The sequence below is a fragment of the Monodelphis domestica genome, chromosome 7, assembly GCF_027887165.1.
Source record: "Monodelphis domestica isolate mMonDom1 chromosome 7, mMonDom1.pri, whole genome shotgun sequence".
NCBI lineage: Eukaryota > Metazoa > Chordata > Mammalia > Didelphimorphia > Didelphidae > Monodelphis > Monodelphis domestica.
In genome coordinates this window covers 110,996,314-111,018,543 of record NC_077233.1, presented here as the reverse complement: position 1 = coordinate 111,018,543, position 22,230 = coordinate 110,996,314, and the positions used below count along the sequence as shown (strand labels likewise).

Below are 22,230 nucleotides of genomic sequence, written 5' to 3'. Positions count from 1 at the left end.
AAGATCAAGGATATCCAGGGAAATCATGAAAAAAAGTGCAAAGGAAGGAGGACTTGCAATCCCAGATCTCAAACTATACTATGAAGCAGCAGTCATCAAAACAATTTGGTACTGACTAAGAGACAGAAAGGAGGATCAGTGGAATATACTTGGGGTAAATGACTTTAGCAGGACAGTCTATGATAAACCCAATGATCCCAGTTTGGGGGACCAAAACTCACTTTTTGATAAAAACTGCTGGGAAAATTGGAAGACAGTATGGGAGAGATTAGGTTTAGATCAACATCTCACACCCTACACCAAGATAAACTCAGAATGAGTTAATGACCTGAACATAAAGAAGGAAACTATAAGCAAATTAGGTGAACACAGAATAGTATACTAGTCAGATCTTTGGGAAAGGAAAGACTTTAAAACCAAGCAAGAGCTAGAAAAAAAAAATCACAAAATGTAAAATCAATAATTTTGATTACATCAAATTAAAAAGGTTTTGTACAAACAGAACTAATGTTTCCAAAAATTAGAAGGGAAGCAACAAATTGGGAAAAATCTTCATTACAAAAATGTTTGACAAAGGTCTAATTACTCAAATTTATAAAGAGCTAAACCAGTTGTACAAAATAATCAAGCCATTCTCTAATTGAAAAATGGACAAGGGACAAATAGGCAATTTTCAGGTAAAGAAATCAAAACTATTAATAAGCACATAAAAAATTGCTCTAAATCTCTTATAATCAGAGAAATGTAAATCAAAACAACTCTGAGGTATCACCTCACACCTAGCAGATTGGCTAACATGACAGCAAAAGAAAGTAATGAATGTTGGAGGGGATGTGGCAAAGTTGGGACATTAATGCATTTCTGCTGGAGTTGTGAATTGATCCAACCATTGTGAAGGGCAATTTGGAACTATGCCCAAAGGGCACTAAAAGACTGTCTGCTCTTTGATCCAGCCATAGCACTGCTGGGTTTATAGCCCAGAGATAATAAGGAAAAAGACATGTACAAAAATATTCACAGCTGCGCTCTTTGTGGTGGCAAAAAATTGGAAAATGAGGGGATGCCCTTCAATTGGGGAATGGCTGAGCAAATTGTGGTATATGTTGGCGATGGAATTCTATTGTGCTCAAAGGAATAATAAAGTGGAGGAATTCCATGGGGACTGGAACAACCTCCAGAGTGAGAGTTGCAGAGTGAGAGGAGCAGAACCAGGAAAACATTGTACACAGAAACTGATACACTGTGGTACAATCGAATGTAATGGTCTTCTCCATTAGTGGTAATGCAATGACCCTGAACAACTCCAAGGAACCTACAAGAAAAACCACTATCCACATCCATAGGAAATACTGTGGGAGTAAAAACACCAAAGAAAAACAACTGCTCGAATAAATGGGTTGAAGGCATATTGTTTGGGATGTAGACTCTAAATGAACATCCTAGTGTAAACAACAACATGGAAATGGGTTCTGATCAAGGACACATGTAATACCCAATGAAATTGTGTGTTGGCTGTAGGAAGAGTAGGTGAAGGGGAATGAGGGAAATAATGTGATTATTGTAACCAAGGAATAATGTTCTAAATTGACTAAATAAACTTATTCAAATGGAAAAAAAAGAAAAAGAAGTTGAGGGAATAATCATAGGTAAATAAAAAACAAAGTTATCATTGTTTTTGCAGATATAATGGTTTACTAGTGATACAAATAAAATCAAGTGAAGCCTCTATTAAAGTATCAGTATATAAAATAAACTCACAGAAATTATAATTGAGGTAAGAAATAAATTTAGCCAATTATTGATCATTATGAGAATTGTTTTAATTGCTTGCACTTTTATATACCATGAGCAAAAATCAATCAACATTTGTTTAAAAGTCTATTATATGTCAAGCACTCTTCTAAACATTAGAGATACAAAGATGAGGCACAAGACAGTCTGGCATCTCCTGCCCTCCAGGAGCTTACAGTCTAATGAGGGATTCAACCTGCAAACAAATATATACAAATCAAGCTATATTCATCATAAATAGGAAACAATTAAAAGAGGGAACGCACTGAAATTAAGTGGGATTAGGGAAGGATTCCTTTGAAAGTGGAATTTTAGTTGACTTAAAAGAAGTCAAGAAGGTCAGCAGGGAATGGAGGAGGGAAAGTGTTTCAGGCATGGGAAACAGCCAGAGAAAATGCCCAGCATGGGAGGAATTGTTCATGGAACAACCAGGAGGGCAATATCACTGCATGGTAAAGTGTTGAGAAGTAAGATGGAAGAAGACTGGAAAGGTTGGAGGGAGCTAGCTAGGTTATAAAGGGCTTGGAATGCCAAACAGCATTTTGCATTTCCTCCTGAAGGAAACCATTTACTTGATTTTACTGAATAGGGGACTGGGAGAAGGGAGAGGTCAGCAGGGGTGCTATGATAAAACTTGCACTTTAGGAAAATCACTTTAGTGGCTGAATGGAGAATGGATTGGATTGAGGAAAGACTTGAGGCAGGCAGACCTACCAACCAGCTATTCTAATAATCCAGGTGGTAGGGTGATAAGGGCCTACACTAGAGTTGTGGCAGTAGCAAAGGACAGAAGGAGGCATATTAGAGAGATGTTCCAAAGGAGATATCAGCAGGTCTTGGCAACAACTTGGATAAAAATCAAAGGAAAAATAGGGGGAGGGGAGAATTGAACATTTTTAAAAGGTAAGAAAAAATTATTTGTAATGACAGAAAATTTAATATATTTGACCAAAAAGGCACTTAATAATTACATTAAAGGAATGATAAAATTGTTTTAACAGAAGAAAAGAAAAAAACTGAAAAATGGGATAGATGTCCACTGCATAGTATGAGGTCAATCCAAGATAACAAATGTGCTAATGCTTTCAAAAATAACATATAAATTAAATCTAATGACAATTAAGTGCCAATTCACTGTTTGAAAGAATTAGATAAAACAATAAATTGTGGGAAAACAGGCAAAAATATTAAGAGGAATTCTAAAGAACAAATAATAAGAACTTGTAGTGCTAGATTTCAAAATATATTCCTAAATCAGTAATTATATATTTTTTTAAAAACTGTAACTATCATATTTCTTACTATCTAAATGGGTAGGAGGGGGTAGAGGGAAAGAATTTGTAACCAAAATTAAAACATCAAAACTTTTTTTATAACTTTATAATTTTCTGTGTCTTTCTACAACATAGTTTGTATAGAACTTAGAACTCTAAAGGACCTTAGGGATCATCAATCAGTCAAAAATAATTTATTAAGTACTAAGTGTCCAGCAGTATACTAAGGGTAGAGGATATAAAGATAATAGTCCCTGCCTTCAAGGAACACATGATATTGTGGGAGACAACCAATCCCTTGATACAGTCTATGAAAAACCTGAGACATAGCAGCACCTAGATTTTTGTCTAGAAAATGAACAACTCAATATATACTGAAAAAATGGCAGAACGGAAGACTATAATCACTAGAAGAGTGGCCATTGGGATTCTGTCAATAAGACTATGTGGTGTTTGAGGATTTTATAGAGATATTCAGGTAATTAAAATTTTGAAATAATTGTGATATGTATAATGAAAAAAATATTTGCATCAAAAAAGGAAAACCTATCTGTTACTGGAAAAAGATTAGAGATAAATTAAAGAATCCAGAAACAGAACCAAATGTTTAAAAGATAAAACTCTAAATTTGATCAATCCAGAATCACAAATCTTTTAAGAATTTCATGGAGGAAATAACTTTTAAATTGGTCCTAAATGGTAAGACTTCCAACATAATTAGTAAAACTTCCATTCCAAGCATGTTGGTATGATATTGAGCAAAAGTACAAGAGACAGGAAAGGAAGTCATATAGTTTGGCCAGAATGTAAAGCTCATGAAGAAAGATATAATAAAATAAGGCTAGAAAGTTAAAGTGGAGCAAGAATGTGAAAGGTCTTGAGTTCCAAGGTGAGATTATATTTTACTTGGTAAAAAAAAAAATTATTTGAAGTTTCTGAGTAGAGAAATGGAATAACCAATGGTTATTTGAACCATAAGTACATACATACAATCTGACACATAGTCGGAACTTGATGTTTGTTAATTGAGGTAAGCAATGAACTCAAAAAAGGAGAGCCTGGAGTCAAGAAGACCATGAAAAGTTCTTATATTAGGTCAGAAACAACATACATGATTACATGATTACATGAACAAGTATGATTGCAGTGGGAGTAAAAAGGAGACATCAGTCAAAGAATAAACATTTATTAAGTGCCAACTATATGCCTGCCACTTTTATAGCTAATAAGTCACTGAAAGTCTTTGGAATAAACATATACATGGTCAAATTTGTGAGGGAAGAGTAGTTTGGAGAGGGAAGAGGTAAGAACGATTAAACAGTTATCGCAAAACACACAGAGAGAAAGATAACTAATAATGAATGACTACCTGTGTATAACAATATATATTATTATGTTTCAAATAAATAATACATAAAAACTCAAGTGGCCTTATGACTTAAGGTACAGGAATAGGGCTGAGGAATAGGAGGTAAAGAGGGGAAAGAACATGAGGAATGGGAAGAGATTGGTCTAGGATTTCCCTCAACAACTACTTTGCCTTCTCTTTCTTAGTAAATTATTTCCTAAATGTCTAATCTAGGGGCTGACCTGATAGAATATATAACCCTTAAAATACAAGATGCCCTTTCCCATGAATTCTATCATTAATTTCTTGCTTTTTTGGAAAGAGGGAATCTGAGGGGGGGGTTAAATACATTGGGTGGTCTACTAATAAACACTCAAGTACAAATAACAACTAATAAATAATTTTACAACAAAAGTCTTAAATCATTCCAGATAATGCACTGACGCATGAATATTAAAATCCAGACAGATCCAAGAAAACAGTAACTTTAGTCCACCAAACCCTAATTTACATGGGACATTTTTGTCATAAATTTTTTCTAATGTTCTAAAAACATGACAATACACACACACACACACACAATCCATCTATGGAGTGACTTCTGTTTGCAAAATCACCAACTTTACATCTTTGTAATTTTTTTTTACTTTGGCTGAAGCAAGATATTTTATTATGGCTATTTTGAACAGGATACATATTTCCTTGAACAAGCCTTTCCCACACTCAATCCCAGACATCATTTTTACAACCATTTTTTGTTTAGGGTCAGTGAGGTAATTCAGTTTCACTTAATAGATCCTTCTATTTGAGATTTACCTTAGTGTATGCTGCCTACCTTAAAAACTCTTTTAATCCTAATCCTGGCATTCTGGAGATCTAAATCTTAGTTTCACGTCTACCATTATCTCACTGTGGCCTTGAAAAGGTCACTTCCCTGTCTAGATCTAAGTTATCTGATGCAAAAAATGAACATGTTGGATGAAATGATCCCTAGATTTCCTTCCCTTTCTGATGTTCTACATTTAACCATTATCTCCACTTGAGCTAGACCAATGTTTGCCCACCATCAAGTTTTGCTACCAGCAAATAGTACTGCAAAATGTCTGATTTTATTAAATCAAACAGTTTGGTGCATGCTTCTTGCAATAGATATAATTGCTAATAATAATAACAGCATGTGTATTTTTTTGTATAGAACTTTAAGTTGTACAAAGTGTTCAGTATAGGTTATCTCAGTTGATCAGATAATGCCAGAAGCCATGGATTCCTATAACATAATCTCAATCTAATTTAGTTCTTTCCATCTACAAACTCCCAATTTAACTGGTAAAATTCAATATTTTCATTCTTTATGCCTATATATTAAGATTTTCTTCTAGAAAATAATTGAAAAATGAGGAGGTTTAAGGTTGTTACTCCAGTGACTAACAACATAAAGATCATAGAATTTAGAGCTGGAAATAAAGGAAGAGCACTGGATTAGATAGTTTCCTATCTAATCCAGCAGGGCTTAATATGGGCTTTATGAACTTGAGGGTTTTTTTTTAATATACTGATTGTTATATTTTAATATAATAGGTTTCCTTTGTGATCCCCAAAAATTTTATGCATTAAAAAGCATTATTCCAAGAAGATGTCTATATGGTATACCAGACTACCAAAGGAGTCAATGACACACAAAGTTGAGAGTTCCGGATCTATTCCAACTTCTTCCTTTTAGATATAAGGGAACTGAGACCCAGAGAAGGGTGATGACATTTCCAAGATCACATAGTGAGGTAGGCAATAGCCAAATAGACACTAGAACTTAGCAAACCAAAATGGTTTGAACATCCTATCCAAGATTGGATATGGAAAAGGTTTGTTCAAGGAAATATGTAACCTGGTCAAGATAAGAGTTATATAATACAATCAGATATCTTACTGCAGCCAAAGTAGAAAAAACACCCAAAATAAAAGTTGATAATTTCACCAAAAAAAAGAAGTCATTATACAGTTGGACTCTGTGTGTCTATATATTAGTACATGGTGACAGTAGAAAAAAATATGACAAAAATGTGTCATGAAAATTAAATTGGATGGAATAAAACTATATTCCTTAGTTTACAAACTGAGCCTCAGGTAAGTGAAGTGAATTGCCCAATGTCATTCAAATAACCTCATTCAGGTACATAAATAACTCCTTGTCCCAAAGACTTAAGCTTCAAGAAGGATGGATTTATCTTGCATGAATCCATAGGTCAGAACTAAAATCAGAGGACAGGAACTAGAAGTTCCTAGAAAGCAAATGTTGGCTACATGGAGTTCCCTGTCATCCTAGTTACTGGATAAGATAATAAGTACTTAGGCACTTTTTGTAGTAAGGGACATTGGGTAAAGGAGCTGGACTTGAATGACCACTAGGATCTCTTTCAACTAAGAGCCCCACAGTTCATAGTAGCAGATTTTAGCCTTTTCCTCAAATACCCACTACCACACCAACTATCTATTTTATATGATCAACTTTTCACTGTGTACCTTAAGATTCCACGGCTCAAGGTGTCAGCAACTATGGCCTCATTCTTCTTGCTGATTCCAGAGAAGAGATAAGGATATTTTTTTTGTTTCACTTTCTCCTTGCCCACCATTACTTCCAATATCCCAAATTTTCTTATCAGACAAGAATCAAACATCCTTTTCATATGGAGAATCATAGATTATAAGATCACAAACATAAAACTGGATGGGACTTCAAAAGTCATATAGGACATCCATTTCATTTTAGAGTTAAGGAAACTGGCAGGCTCCAAGAGGTTAAAGAGATTTGTCTAAGGTCACACAACAACTAAGGAATTGAATCTAGGTCTTCCTGACTCTAATTTCAACATGCTATCCCCCCCATACCACAATGCTTCTCAACATGGAAAATTCAATAAATATTATAATAATAACCACTAATAGAAGCCATAGTTAGTATAGGATTTTAAGTCCAACAAAATACTTTTCTCACAAAATTTCATGGTTCTTATGGTAAAAGTATTAATATCTCCACTTTCCAGATAAGAAAAATTGAGGTTCCAAGAAAGTTATATTTTTCCCATAATCACACAGATAGCAAGTATCAGAGCTAGAATTCACCCCCCATATCCCACCTCTAGAGTCAGCATTCTTTCCACTACAGCATACTGCACTGAAAGCATTAATTACAAAGAGGATTAAAAAAAAAACAAATAAATATGTTCATCCATCCCTTGAGAAATACACAAAAACAAAATGCACAAAGCAAAAGATTAAAATACTCATAATTTTCCCTTATAATAGAGAACATGAGTGAAAATAACTCTGAATCTTAGACTCCTAGGAATTGGAAGAAAACTCAGAGATCCAACCCCTGTGGAACACTTTGAATTTTAAATGTACTATATAAAATTTTTTCAAATAATAAAGTACCCTAGACATAAACAGAACACTGATCCTCTGGATAGTCTTAAAATATTTTTATTTTTCTTCCTTAGTCTCTTCTCTTAGCAGCTAGGAGTGGGTCCTGGATCTATGAGTTCCCTGTCCAGTTTTTTGGCCACACCACCTTGAAATAGAGAGCTATTCTAATAACCCCTTAGAAGCCCTCAATTCAAGAACCTCAGGGACAAAATAAAGAGGGAAGAAGAGGGGAAGAAAAGTTCATCGCTTCCTATCTATTCCCCACCTCCCAACCCCACCAAAGAGATCAGTTGTCAGATTTCCATTTGGAGTTCTGATTCTGATCTTTTCTTTAGCCCTTCAATGATAGGCTTCTACTACAAAGCAAAAGATGCTAAAAATCATTAACCTGGTCAAAACCTGGCCATCTGGCCAGTGCCTACTACCATTACTTGTGGGTGAGAGATAACCTCTTCCAGAGAAGGCAAGCTAAGTCACTTGTATTAGAAATAAGAGTGTAGCCTCTAGAGCCATATCTGTAATAAGAGAATTAACTGGCCAGTGAGGGCCTCGTCTTTAAAGCATGTAAGTTAATAGCAGTCAACTTGAAATCAACTCAAGAGAGCCTATTTTTAAAATTTTCGATGGGAGCATTTACACCTCAAAAATTGGCTAATGCTAGAAATGAGGGCTTTTGGTTTATTTGTTTTGTTGATCGTCTAGACTTGAGAAAGTGATGGAGAAAATGTTAATAAATTTAAAAGTATATTTTTTCCCAAAGATATAGCTCTTAAACATTTACCAGTACACTGCTGGTCAGAATGGACTTTAGGGATCTTCTAGTTTAGTCATTTCCATAGAGGAGAAAAAAAGTCCAGAGAGACTGTGGTTTCCCCAGAGTCATCATGTTAATAACACAGCCAGGATCCCAACCTAAAAGTGAAGACCTCAAATTCCATGTTCTTTCTATTATAAAACATCATTTCCAGTTCTATCATTTTTTAGTCTAATCTAACTGAATTTGTTTCAGAAGTAAACCAACCAAAACAGAAAAGACAGTTCAAGGACAAGGGTATTCCAGGGTTTGGAAACACTGAATGAAAAAAGTGAAGGTATAGTAAAAATAATCATTATTTGTATTATATTTACCATTTACAAAATAATTTCCTTACATCAGCTCCTTAAGGTAGGCAATACAAGTATTATTTTCCCAATTTTACAAATGAGGAAATAGGATGAGTGATCGGAAACATATTGTGTTAGCAATTTAGGAACTTTTGGAAGTCAAAAAGGAAAGTCCATTGTGTGCCTAAAGCTGAAAAGAAGTTGTTATCTACAATTCCAAGGCCATTTAATAGTTGAAGCCATAATTCAGGGTTGATGTTTGGTGGAATAAATGGTTAAAGACCTAGGAGAGAAACTGTGGTGAAGTAGAAAAGGCATTGAGATCTGGAGTCCAGAAACCTGAACACACCTCCTTGCTCTGCCATATACTTCATATATAACCTTAAGCAAGTCATATAACCTCTTTGAGGCCTCAGTTTCCTCAAATGAAAAAAAGACAATTTGGACTAGTTGACCTCTAACACCCTTTCCAGCTCTATATTTATGATACTAGGAGTAGTGATGACAGGAAAGTGGAAGATCTAGAACTTGTGGTAAGAGATTGGAGCAGGGATTACATGGGAGACAGGATGCTTCAAATTTCTGACAGTAATGCCTTGGGGAAGGAACTTGGATATGTGATTGAGTGCCAAGGCAAAAGTGGAGGAGGGACCCTCCAGATGTACACTGAGTACCTTAACTGGGAAATTGCTTATGAGAGTAGAGAGATGATCCCTAGATCCTAGTGCCTTCTCCAATTTCTTTTCTCAAATGCCTCCCCAACCTCAACAGTAATTATGCTGGCAAAGAATGATGACAAAGTCTATCAGATAAGATATTACATCTAGCAACATATCAGAATCTACCTTCCTGAAATCTTCCTATGACTTTTGGTGAGGAGAGCAGGGAAATGAAGCATAAGTGAAAATACCAGGATAATTTCGGAATGTTATTGAACACAGCCATTAAGAGTTAGAGCCAGAAATTTAACTCAGGTCCTCTGACCTTAATACCAACATTCTTCCCACTACTTCTCCAGGAGCAACTTGCAGACAGGGGCCTGAAACCTGAAACCCAAGGAAAGAATCTTTGGCAGCTAGATAGGGAAGAAAGGCCCTTTCTTACCCAGAGAGTGAGAAGGGAAGGAAAGAAATTAAACAAATCCATGGACCCAAGGTGATGAGACCAACTATAAAATCTTTGCAGCTATAGGGAGCTGGTCCTGTAAAGAAAGAAATATGTAAAATACCCTATGACTCTTTCTAAAGATAAGCCTAGGGTTTAAAAAGGCAATAAATATCCATAATTTCTGTGCTGTTCAGTTTACCAACAATTAATCTGACAAACATTTATTAATGTTTGGCTACTATATACGATACTGCATTGCATACTGGAGGATACAAAGGTAAGAAATGCCCAGGAACTGTCCCCAGAAGCGTACCATCATTTGTAGCCTAGTGGGAACTATGCTGGCCATCAGGGATTTCTGCTTTAAAAAAAAGTTTCAACTAATGCATACATGACTAGTTAATTGAACAATCAATTTAATCCAAATTGATAAATGGTGTTTGTACTATGACTCTATTTTCACTTTCCAACAATATGAGACTCCCAGCTTTTTTTTTTCAAGATATAAAACCTTCCTTTTAATTTTTGTCAAGCATTGGCAGAACTGAATGTATCTTTGGTTTCTCTCTTCTTTCTTCCACACATTCACAGAGAATTTTTAAAAATGGATAAAACTGAGCCAAAAAAAAATCCTTCTCATTTGCTTCCGGAAAATGTCATTTTTAAAAATAAAAATAAATTGGCCAGTTTTTTTTTTTAATATGAAAGCCAAGAGACAGAAAAAGTTGAGGTAGGAGATTTAGAGAAAAGTCAATTGAAAACCTCTACAATGCACAAATCCTACAGGAAAACTCTGGCTTTTAGCTCTGGGGAGCCAATACTGCTCCTTACGCTACAGCTTGAATTAAATGGGAAAACGCAGCCAGGAACACACAGAGATATGGTGAGGTGATGATGACATAAACAGCATGAAAAGAAGACATGGGTTATGAGATGTGGCAAGAGGGAGAGAACCGCAGATGCTTTTCTGGCGGTATGCAAAGGCACTGAACCCCAGGTGGAAACTATGAAGTAATCAAAACAATTTGGTATTTAAATCTTGTGGAGGGAAAACTCATATATAATAAAAATGGAACAAACATTAGGAGAAATCAAAATTTCTGGGGGTGCTATTCCCCAAATGAAAGAGCAATACCCTACTAAAACAGCTGTGAGAAATCCTGAAATTCTTACAATCTTTCATTTCTCTAGCGAATCAAACTTTCCCTTTTCTCATACAATTTCCATTCATCTCTAAGAAACTGAGGAGCAGTCTGACCCATTGGAAGGAGGGCTAGCCTGGAAGTATGGGAGACCTGGAACCACGTCCAACCTCTGTCTATATATTGACTGCATGACCATTGGCAAATCACTTAAACCTCAGGTCCTTCGATGGGCTCTAGCTAAAATTACATGTTGCAAACAAGTCGCCAGTATCAATGGAAGGAGTTTCTTCTCCACACTGAATAAATCACAGGTCCAGATTCCACCAAAGAGACTTCAGTACCATTCACCAAGAGAGATTATTTAGTCTTCTAAAGCAAAACTGTTAATGGAAAAGGAAATAATAACCAGGTATCCTGAGTCTATGTTTTCCAATGAATAATTTTTTCACCCCAAAAAATCATATAAAGTATGATGAAAGGAGTACTGTATTGTGTAACAGTTCTCAAAGCTCAGGGACTCCCAACAGTTTCCAAAAGGGGGAACTTCAAGGTCAAGTCTATTTTTATAATACATTTTCATTTAGAGGGCAGTAAATATCAATAGATATGAACCACATAAACAAAAACTCTTGGGAAAAGGAATAGTGTTTAATAATTTTCAAAAGTATAAAGGGGTCCTAAGACTAAAACAGTTTTCTACCTCTGAAACATACTGGTTGTATTACCCCAAGCAAATAACTAAGCCTCTCAATGATGCTCCCACCCCCAACAACTCTCTAGGATGATAAATTCCAATAGCAGCTAGCACAGTCAAAGATCACTTGCTCTGGAATCAGAAGACCTAGATTCAAATCTTATTTGACAGCTTATGCCCTTTGGCAAGTTGCTTAAACTCCCTGGATCTCAGTTTCCTCATCTATAAATTTAGGAAAGAACTAGATTAGATGATCTCTGATTTCAAAATATGGGATCCTATGATCCCTTCCTATGAATCTGCATTAGTAAAGGGAATTTCCTAAGTCAATGAAATCATAGGTCCAGTCTCAAATTCCAAAGTAAAATATATTAAATATTTTTAAATCAGTGTTGAAAAATTTCTATCCAGAGTCCTGATTTTAGTAACATTGTCCCTAGTCATACCTATCTCAGTGTAGGAGAGGTCAATGACAATAGAGATATGAAACACACACGTTTAACAAGCTTATAGCCACAATAGAAATAGAATCCAGGCACTTCCGGGTAAACATGGCTGCAATCTAAACGCCACACACTTCCTCTCCCTGGCACTGAACGAAATAGACTACATCAAAGGAGCATAAAAATCACCTTTGGAGGATCAGAAGGACTCCCCAGTACCCCAAAGAGGCGAAGGTACATGGGGTTTGAACATTTCCACACTATAATAAGGAGGAGGAAAAGCTTGCACAGAAACATGAACTGAGCCGCCCTTCCCACACACACACCTCCCCCACCAAACCAGAATGAGCTACAGGAGCGCTCCCTGGGACAGCGAGTGAGTGGGGAACGTCTCTGTCTGGGGGGGGGCACTCCAGGGCCCTTGGGATCTGGGGGCTGCCAGGAAACAACATCTCAGGGCGGTTTCATGGGAGAATCCTGTGCTGATCATGGGGGGGCGCAGAGCTGGACTTGGGGTGGTTGCGCTGAGTATCTGGGCGGAGCTAAACACCAGAGGCAGACCACAGACTGATTATCTGGGCGGAGCTGAACACCTGGGCAGTTTGGCTGTGATCAGGGGCCCAGCGCTCTAAGAAACCTCAGAGGCTGGGAAGAACTAGTCTGAGGCAACCTAAATTCACAGAAAACCCGCCCACATCACCCAGACCCCAGACCAAAAAAGAAAGTGGAATAAAACCACCAAAGGGATGCCTCCAGGAAGAAAGAGAAAAAGGTGACTATTGAAAACTTTTATGGTGGGAGTACCCAAGGAAAAGAAGAGAATGAGGATGAAATCCAAAAAAAATCAGAACATGCCTCCCAAAAAGGAAACTATCAACAAGCTCTGGAAGATCTCAAACTGAAGCTTACCCAAAAGATGGAAACCTTCTGGAAAGAAAAATAGGAGAAAGAGATCAGCAGTCTGATAGGTAAGACTACACAATTGGAGAAAGAGCAGGAAGCATCCAATAGAAGGGCAGACAAAGCTGAAAAGCAAAACCAGTCCCTAATGACCAGAATTAAGCAACTCGAAGAAAATGAGATCATAAAACAGCAAGAATCAATAAAGCAAAGCCAAAAAATTAATGAATTAGAAGAAAACATAAAATATCTCACTGAAAAGGTCACAGACTTGGAAAACAGAGGAAGAAGAGACAACCTCCAAATTATCAGTCTCCCAGAAAAACCGGAAATAAACAAAAATCTCAATGTTATTCTACAGGAGATTATTGAAGAAAATTGCCCACACGTTCTGGAGCAAGGGGGCAAAATAGAAATAGAAAGGGTTCATAGAACACCCTCTATACTAAATCCCCAAAAGACAACCCCCAGGAATGTAATTGCCAAATTCAAGAGCTTCCAAGAAAAGGAGAAAATCCTACAAGAAGCCAAGAAGAGGAGCTTCAGATATAGGGGGGCTCCCATAAGTATCACACATGACTTAGTGGCTAACACACTAAGAGACCACAAAGCATGGAACACGATATTTAGAAAGGCAAGAGAGCTGGGTCTCCAACCAAGAATCAACTACCCAGCAAAACTGACTATATACTTCCAGGGGAAAGTATGGGCATTCAACAAAAATAGAAGATTTCCAAGCATTTGCTAAGAAAACACCAGAACTTAGTGGAAAATTTGATATCCAAGCACAGAAAGCAAGAGAAACATGAAAAGGTAAATATGAAAGAAAGGGAAAAGGAGATAAATCTTATATTTTTCTTTAAGTCAAACTCTCTTCTATAAGGACCACATTTACATCAAATTATATATATTATATTATTATTATATATATATAGTTAGAAGAAACATGCATAGGGAAAGATTGGGGCATTAAGAAGATTTGGGGAAAGTGGGGGCAAAGTAAGGAAAAGGGAGGGGGGACCATCGATAGTACTAAGATTTACTTCAAGAAATGGGGGGGGGGACTTAATAGAATAATCTTTCCCATATAAAGATACACATGGGAAGGGGAGGAGAAGAACTCTCATATGAGAAGGAGAGGAAGAGAGCATGAAGTGGAATTACTTAAACCTTACTCTCAGTGAAATCAAATCTGAGAGGGAAGAACATCTAGATCCAGTGGGATCCTGAATTCTATCTTATCCAACAAGGCAAGAAAGAAAGGAAAATTAAGGAGGGGGAGGAGGGAGGGAGTATAAAAAGGGAGGAAATGAGAGGGAGAAGGGGAAGTGAGCATAAAAAGGGAGGGGCTAGAAAGGGAAGCATATCAAGGGAGGGGACTAGGGGGACTGACCCAAAGTAAACCACTGGTTCAAAAGGATATAGCTCAAGAAGAAATGTCAGAATTAGGGGAAGATATCAAAATGCCAGCAAATCCACAAGTGACAATCATAACTTTGAATGTGAATGGGATGAACTCACCCATAAAACGTAGACAAATAGCAGATTGGATTAGAACCCAAAACCCTACCATCTGTAGTCTTCAAGAAACACATATGAGGCGGGTCGATACTCACAAGGTTAGAATTAAAGGTTGGAGTAAGACCTTTTGGGCCTCAACTGATAGAAAGTAGGCAGGAGTTGCAATCATGATATCTGACAAAGCGAAAGCAAAAATAGACCTGATCAAAAGGGATAGGGAAGGTAAATATATTCTGTTAAAAGGGAGTATAGACAATGAGGAAATATCACTAATCAACATGTATGCACCAAATGGTATAGCATCCACATTTTTAATGGAGAAACTAGGAGAATTGAAGGAGGAAATAGACAGTAAAAACATATTAGTGGGAGACTTAAACCAACCACTATTTTAGATAAATCAAACCAAAAAATAAACAAGAAAGAGGTAAAAGAGGTGAATGAAATCTTAGAAAAATTAGAGTTAATAGACATATGGAGAAAAATAAATAGGGACAAAAAGGAATACACGTTCTTTTCAGCACCACATGGCACATTCACAAAAATAGATCATACACTAGGTCACAGAAACATGGCAATCAAATGCAGAAAAGCAGAAATAATAAATGCAGCCTTTTCAGATCACAAGGCAATAAAAATATTGATCGGTAAGGGTACATGGAGAGCCAAATCAAAAATTAATTGGAAATTAAATAATATGATACTCCAAAATCGGTTAGTTAGAGAAGAAATCATAGAAACAATTAATAATTTCATTGAGGAAAATGACAACGGCGAGACATCCTTTCAAACCTTATGGGATGCAGCCAAGGCAGTACTTAGAGGAAAATTCATATCCCTGAGTGCATATATTAACAAATTAGTGAGGACAGAGATCAAGGAATTGGAAATGCAAATCAAAAAACTTGAGAATGAACAAATTAAAAACCCCCAGAAGAAAACCTAACTAGAGATCCTAAAAATTAAGGGAGAAATTAATAAAATCAAAAGTGATAGAACTATTGAACTAATAAACAAGACTAGAAGCTGGTACTTTGAAAAAGCAGACAAAATAGACAAATTACTGGTCAATCTAATTAAAAAAAGGAAAGAAGAAAGGCAAATTAACAGCATCAAGGATGAAAAGGGGGATCTCACCTCCAATGAAGAGGAAATTAAGGCAATCATTAAAAACTACTTTGCCCAACTATATGGCAATAAATATACCAACCTAGGTGATATGGATGAATATTTACAAAAATATAAATTGCCTAGACTAACAGAAGAAGAAATAGATTTCTTAAATAATTCCCATATCAGAAAAAGAAATCCAACAGGCCATCAAAGAACTTCCTAAGAAAAAATCCCCAGGGCCTGACGGATTCACCAGTGAATTCTATCAAACATTCAAAGAACAGCTAACTCCAATACTATACAAACTATTTGACATAATAAGCAAAGAGGGAGTTCTACCAAATACCTTTTATGACACAAACATGGTACTAATTCCAAAGCCAGGCAGGCCCAAAACAGAGAAAGAAAATCATAGACCAATCTCCCTAATGAATATAGATGCAAAAATCTTAAATAGGATACTAGCAAAAAGACTCCAGCAAGTGATCAGAAGAATCATTCACCATGATCAAGTAGGATTCATACCAGGGATGCAGGACTGGTTCAATATTAGGAAAACCATCTACATAATTGACCACATCAACAAGCAAACCAACAAAAATCACATGATTATTTCAATAGATGCAGAAAAAGCCTTTGATAAAATACAACACCCATTCCTATTAAAAACACTGAAAAGCATAGGAATATAAGGGTCATTCCTAAAAATAATAAACAGTATGTATCTAAAACCATCAGCAAACATCATCGGCAATGAGGATAAACTAGAAGCCTTCCCAATAAGATCAGGAGTGAAACAAGGATGCCCATTATCACCTCTACTATTTGACATTGTACTAGAAACACTAGCAGTAGCAATTAGAGAAGAAAAAGAAATTGAAGGCATTAAAATAGGCAAGGAGGAGACCAAATTATCGCTCTTTGCAGATGACATGATGATCTACTTAAAGAACCCTAGAGATTCAACCAAAAAGCTAATCGAAATAATCAACAACTTTAGCAAAGTTGCAGGATACAAAATAAACCCACATAAGTCATCAGCATTTCTATATAATTCCAACACAGCTCAACAGCAAGAACTAGAAAGAGAAATCCCATTCAAAATTACCTTAGACAATATAAAATACTTAGGAATCTATCTCCCGAGACAAACACAGGAACTATATGAACACAACTACAAAACACTCTCCACACAACTAAAACTAGACTTGAACAATTGGAAAAACATTAACTGCTCATGGGTAGGACGAGCCAATATAATAAAAATGACCATCCTACCCAAACTCATCTATCTATTTAGTGCCATACCCATGGAACTTGCAAAAATTTTTTTTACTGATTTAGAAAAAAACAACAAAGTTCATTTGGAAGAACAAAAGATCAAGGATATCCAGGGAAATAATGAAAAAAAAATACAAAGGAAGGGGGCCTTGCAGTCCCAGATCTCAGACTATATTATAAAGCAGTGGTCACCAAAACAATCTGGTACTGGCTAAGAGACAGAAAGGAGGATCAGTGGAATAGACTCGGGATAAGTGACCTCAGCAAGACAGTATATGACAAACCCAAAGATCCCAGCTTTTGGGACAAAAATCCACTATTTCATAAAAACTGCTGGGAAAATTGGAGGACGGTGTGGGAAAAATTAGGTTTAGATCAACACCTCATACCCTACACCAAGATAAATTCAAAATGGGTGAATGACTTGAACATAAAGAAGGAAACTATAAGAAAATTAGGCGAACACAGAATAGTACACATGTCAGACCTTTGGGAAGGGAAAGACTTCAAAACCAAGCAAGACTCAGAAAGAGTTACAAAATGCAAAATAAATAATCTGGAATACATCAAATTAAAAAGTTTTTGTACAAACAAAACCAATGTAACTAAAATCATAAAGGAAGCAACAAATTGGGAAACAATCTTCATAAAAACCTCTGACAAAGGTTTAATTACTCAAATATACAAAGAACTAAATCAATTGTACAAAAAATCAAGCCATTCTCCAATTGATAAATGGGCAAGGGACATGAACAGGCAGTTCTCAGCCAAAGAAATCAAAACTATTAATAAGCACATGAAAAGTGCTCTATATCTCTTATAATCAGAGACATGCAAATCAAAACAACTCTGAGGTATCACCTCACACCTAGCAGATTGGCTAACATGACAGCAAAGGAAAGTAATGAATGCTGGAGGGGATGTGGCAAAGTAGGGACACTAATTCATTGCTGGTGGAGTTGTGAAATGATCCACCCATTCTGGAGGGCAATTTGGAACTATGCCCAAAGGGTGATAAAAGACTGTCTGCCCTTTCATCCAGCTATAGCACTGCTGGGTTTGTACCCCAAAGAGATAATAAGGAAAAAGTCTTGTACAAGAATATTCATAGCTGCACTCTTTGTGGTGGCCAAAAATTGGAAAATGCCCATCAATTGGGGAATGGCTGAACAAATTGTGGTATATGTTGGTGATGGAATACTATTGTGCTAAAAGGAATAACAAAGTGGAGGAATTCCATGGAGACTGGAACAACCTCCAAGAAGTGATGCAGAGCGAAAGGAGCAGAACCAGGAAATCATTATACACAGAGACTGATACACTGTAGTACAATCAAAGGTAGTGGACTTCTCCATTGGTGTCAATGCAATGTCCCTGAACAATCTGCAGGGATCTAAAAAATACTATCCACAAGCAGAGGATAAACTGTGGGAGTAAAGAGGAAAAGCAACTGCCTGACTACAGGGGTGGAGGTGATAGGACTGAGGAGAGACTCTAAATGAACACTCTAATGCAAATACCATCAACATGGAAATGGGTTAGAAACAGGAACACATGTGATAACCAGTGGAATCGTGCGTCGGCTATGAGAGAGGGAAGGGGGGGGGGGGGGGAGGAAAAGAAAATGATCTTTGTTTCCAGTGAATAATGTTTGGAAATGACCAAATAAAATAATGTTAAAAAAATAAAAAAGAAATAGAATCCACATTTCCTGCCTAAACAAAGAAAAAAAAATATCTCCAGCACCCCTTCCTTGTAAAGGAAAGAAGGATTCATTTGGATATTCTCATTCTTTTTTTAAAAAACCTTGATCATATTACACTAAGACATCACTTATTTGATCCTCCAGAAAACTCATCCCTCTAGGACAGTGATAGCAAACCTATGGTATGGGTGCCAAAGATGGCATGTAGAGCACTCTCTATGGGCATATGCATCACCCTCTCCCCTCCCCCCCAGAGTTCATTACTAGAAAGACAGAGGGACTTGTGGGAGCTGCTCCCCTCCCCCTCTCCTCTATGCCTGATGAAATTTTTTTCACATCACCTGCCCTTCCACCCAGCAGCCCAATAAGAGCACACAGGAGGTGGTAAGGAGGGCAGTTCACTGGCAGCAGAGCTGAAGGGGAGTGGAGCACTCAGGCTACACCCATCCCCCTCTCTACTCTTGCTAAGAACATTCTTCCCTTCACTCACCCCTCGTCCAGCAGCCCAATGAGAGGACTTCCTCCCTCCCCTGTGTGGGATTAGAGGGAGAGTGGGACACACCTAACACACTCAGTGGAGGAGGGCAAATGTAACACACATTCTGGAGGTGTGGGCAGGACACTTGGTCTAGGGAGTGGGATGGGGGCAGGGCCCAGAATTCCATCTCTAAAAGGTTTGCCATCACTGCTCTAGAACAAACTTACAACTCTGGATATAAAGAGCAAAAGATATCTTTGAGCACCCAAAATATCTATTATAAAGCCCCAACCTAATTCCATGTATTTTATTCTTTATTTGAGTTTATTAAACTCTCACTGCATTTAGTAATTCTTATTTTATACACATTTTAACCAGATTTAAAAGCTAGTCAACAAGCCTATTAAAAATCTGAATTTTAGGATCAGAGATTTAGAGCTATAAGGGCAACTATTCTCAAAACTTTTTAGTCCTAGGACCTCTTTTCTATACACCCTTAAAAATGACTGAGAGGGGGCAGCTGGGTAGCTCAGTGGATTGAGAGCCAAGCCTAGAGACGGGAGGTTCTAGGTTCAAATGTGGCCTCAGACACTACCCAGGCAACTAGTAATCTATGTCTTAGGGTTCTTCTAGGGGTCAAAGAGACAATGGTGTGCGCTAAATTCGATGTAAACTTTTAAATGCTATATAAATGTCAGTTATTACTAGTATTCAAAAGGAGCAAAACACTTAATTCTTGCACTTGAAGAGCTTAAAATCTATTTAGTCCAATGCACGAGGTTACTACAGTACTACAAATGAGTATATAGTTAGGTTCATTAATGTCTCATTTATCCAGTGTTGCCAAGGACTGATGTACATCGAATTTAGCGCACACCATTGTCTCTTTGACCCCTAGAAGAACCCTAAGACATAGATTACTAGTTGCCTGGGTAAATTAATTTTCCACTTTCCCTCAGCAGCTCTCCTTGACTTGGACTCCACAGAATATCACGTCCTGGCACCAAGTACCTCCTGGTCCTCCCTCCCTTATTTTCAGTTTCCTTCTTTATGTTGTTATCTCCCATTTAATGACAAGGTTCTTGAGGACAGAAATTGCCTTCTTATTGTATTCCCTGTGCACATAGTAGGTGCTTAATAAATGTTCATTGAATTGGATGGCATTGAATTATTACCCATATTTTCCAGATGAGAAGACTTGCCCATGGTCGCATAGTGTCAAGTGTGGATCTCTCCTCACTCCAAGTACAGTGCACTTGTTCACTATCCCACTCTGCCTCCCTCAGCACCAAGTGCATGTCCACTTAACACTTAAATATTTACTTAATGTTTAACACTTAAATATTTGCTGAGGGGTCTTAATTAGTTACACTCTCTGAGGTCCCTTCTCTGTCTAGAGCTTTTGATTCCACAATATCAAATTGCCTCAATCTGCGACTCGTGCTTTTCTAAATCTTTACAAACAACCTAACAAGTTGCACAATGTCTCTCGTCTAGGCACTTGGTGACATGCAGCTTACGACCAATCATTGCCACACTTAAGTACTTTGTTTCTATTATGAGCCACCTCCAAATTTGTGGAAGCCAAGGCAATGTAGTGGTGGGTGATCAATGGAAAGAAATGATTCACAAGTCGATGGCTTTGCCATCCAAGTCAACGTTAGCTCACCTTCTAAGAGTAAGCTAGCTGGTTCAACTTAAATAGGGAAAGTAATTGAAAAAATCATCAACTGACCCTTCAGTCCACTGAGAGATTATACAGTCAGTCAACAAGTATTTATTAAAGTCCTACTAAGTGCCAGGCACTGGGCAATTTATTAATTTTTCAAGTCCTTCTTTCTGCTTGCTGCTCTCCTCCCTCAGTCAGGTTTTAAGAAACATTTCAGTGCATGTCAGTGCCAGAGGATAAATGTAAAGGATGTGGCCAATGTCATATTGTGGGGAAAGGGTTGGATTCAGTAGTCTGAAGACTTGGTTCTTGGCTCTGCTATTTATTGCCTATATGATCTTGGACTAGTTATCTGTTTCTTTATCTGCAAAATGAAAGGAATGATAATAGATGCCTAAAGTACTTTCTTGGCCTAAATTATGATTAATCAAAAATAGTCAACAAGAGGGCAAGGCAGCAAGGTGGCTCAGTGGATTGAGCGCCAGGTCCTAGGTTCAAATCTGACCTCAGGCACTTCCTAGCTGTGTGGCCCTGGGCAAGTCGCTTAACCCCCATTGCCTATCCTTTACTGCTCTTCTGCCTTCTAAGACAGAGGGTAAGGGTTTAAAAAAAATAGTCAATAAGTGTTTATTGAACCTGTTTATTCAGTGGTTCAGTCATGTCTGGCTCTTCATGATGCCATATAAAGTTTTCTTAGCAAAGATACTACAGAGGTTTGTCATTTCCTTCTGCAGTGAATTAAGTCAGAAGTTAAATGACTTGCCCAGGTTTACAAAGCTAGTGAGTGTCTGAAGATGGATTTGAATTCAAGTCTTCCTGACTCCAGGCTCTATCCACTGAACTATCTAGTTGCCTCCAAGTGCCTACCTAAGATCCTATAAAATGTATTCAATATTACTATCTGTTAGCCACTTCTGAAAACAAGATAAGAGACAAGAAAGAAAATTAGATTGTGGGTAGCTGAACATAAGCTTGAGAAGATATTGCTTCATTCCTTGTATTTGTATCCCCAATACCTAGCATAATGTTGGTCACAAAGGAAGTAATTAATAAAATTGGTTCATTCGTCTAATCAAATTGAATTTCCTGACATTGGCCCAACATGTTAATCAACAAACATTTATTTAGCACCTACTATGTATGTGTGACAGTGATAGAGAGCCCTAAACAATGCACCGTAATATAGATTAAAAAAAGTTTAAAAGTCTGTAAACATATCTTCTAGGTCTCATTCTGA

General features: G+C 37.1%; 1 protein-coding gene across 2 annotated transcripts in view; it reads right to left on the bottom strand.

Moving 5' to 3' along the window:
- The window catches only part of SAXO1 (stabilizer of axonemal microtubules 1), a 110,307-nt gene that overhangs the window by 65,314 nt on the left and 22,763 nt on the right, over positions 1 to 22,230 (bottom strand). The window lies entirely within an intron of this gene.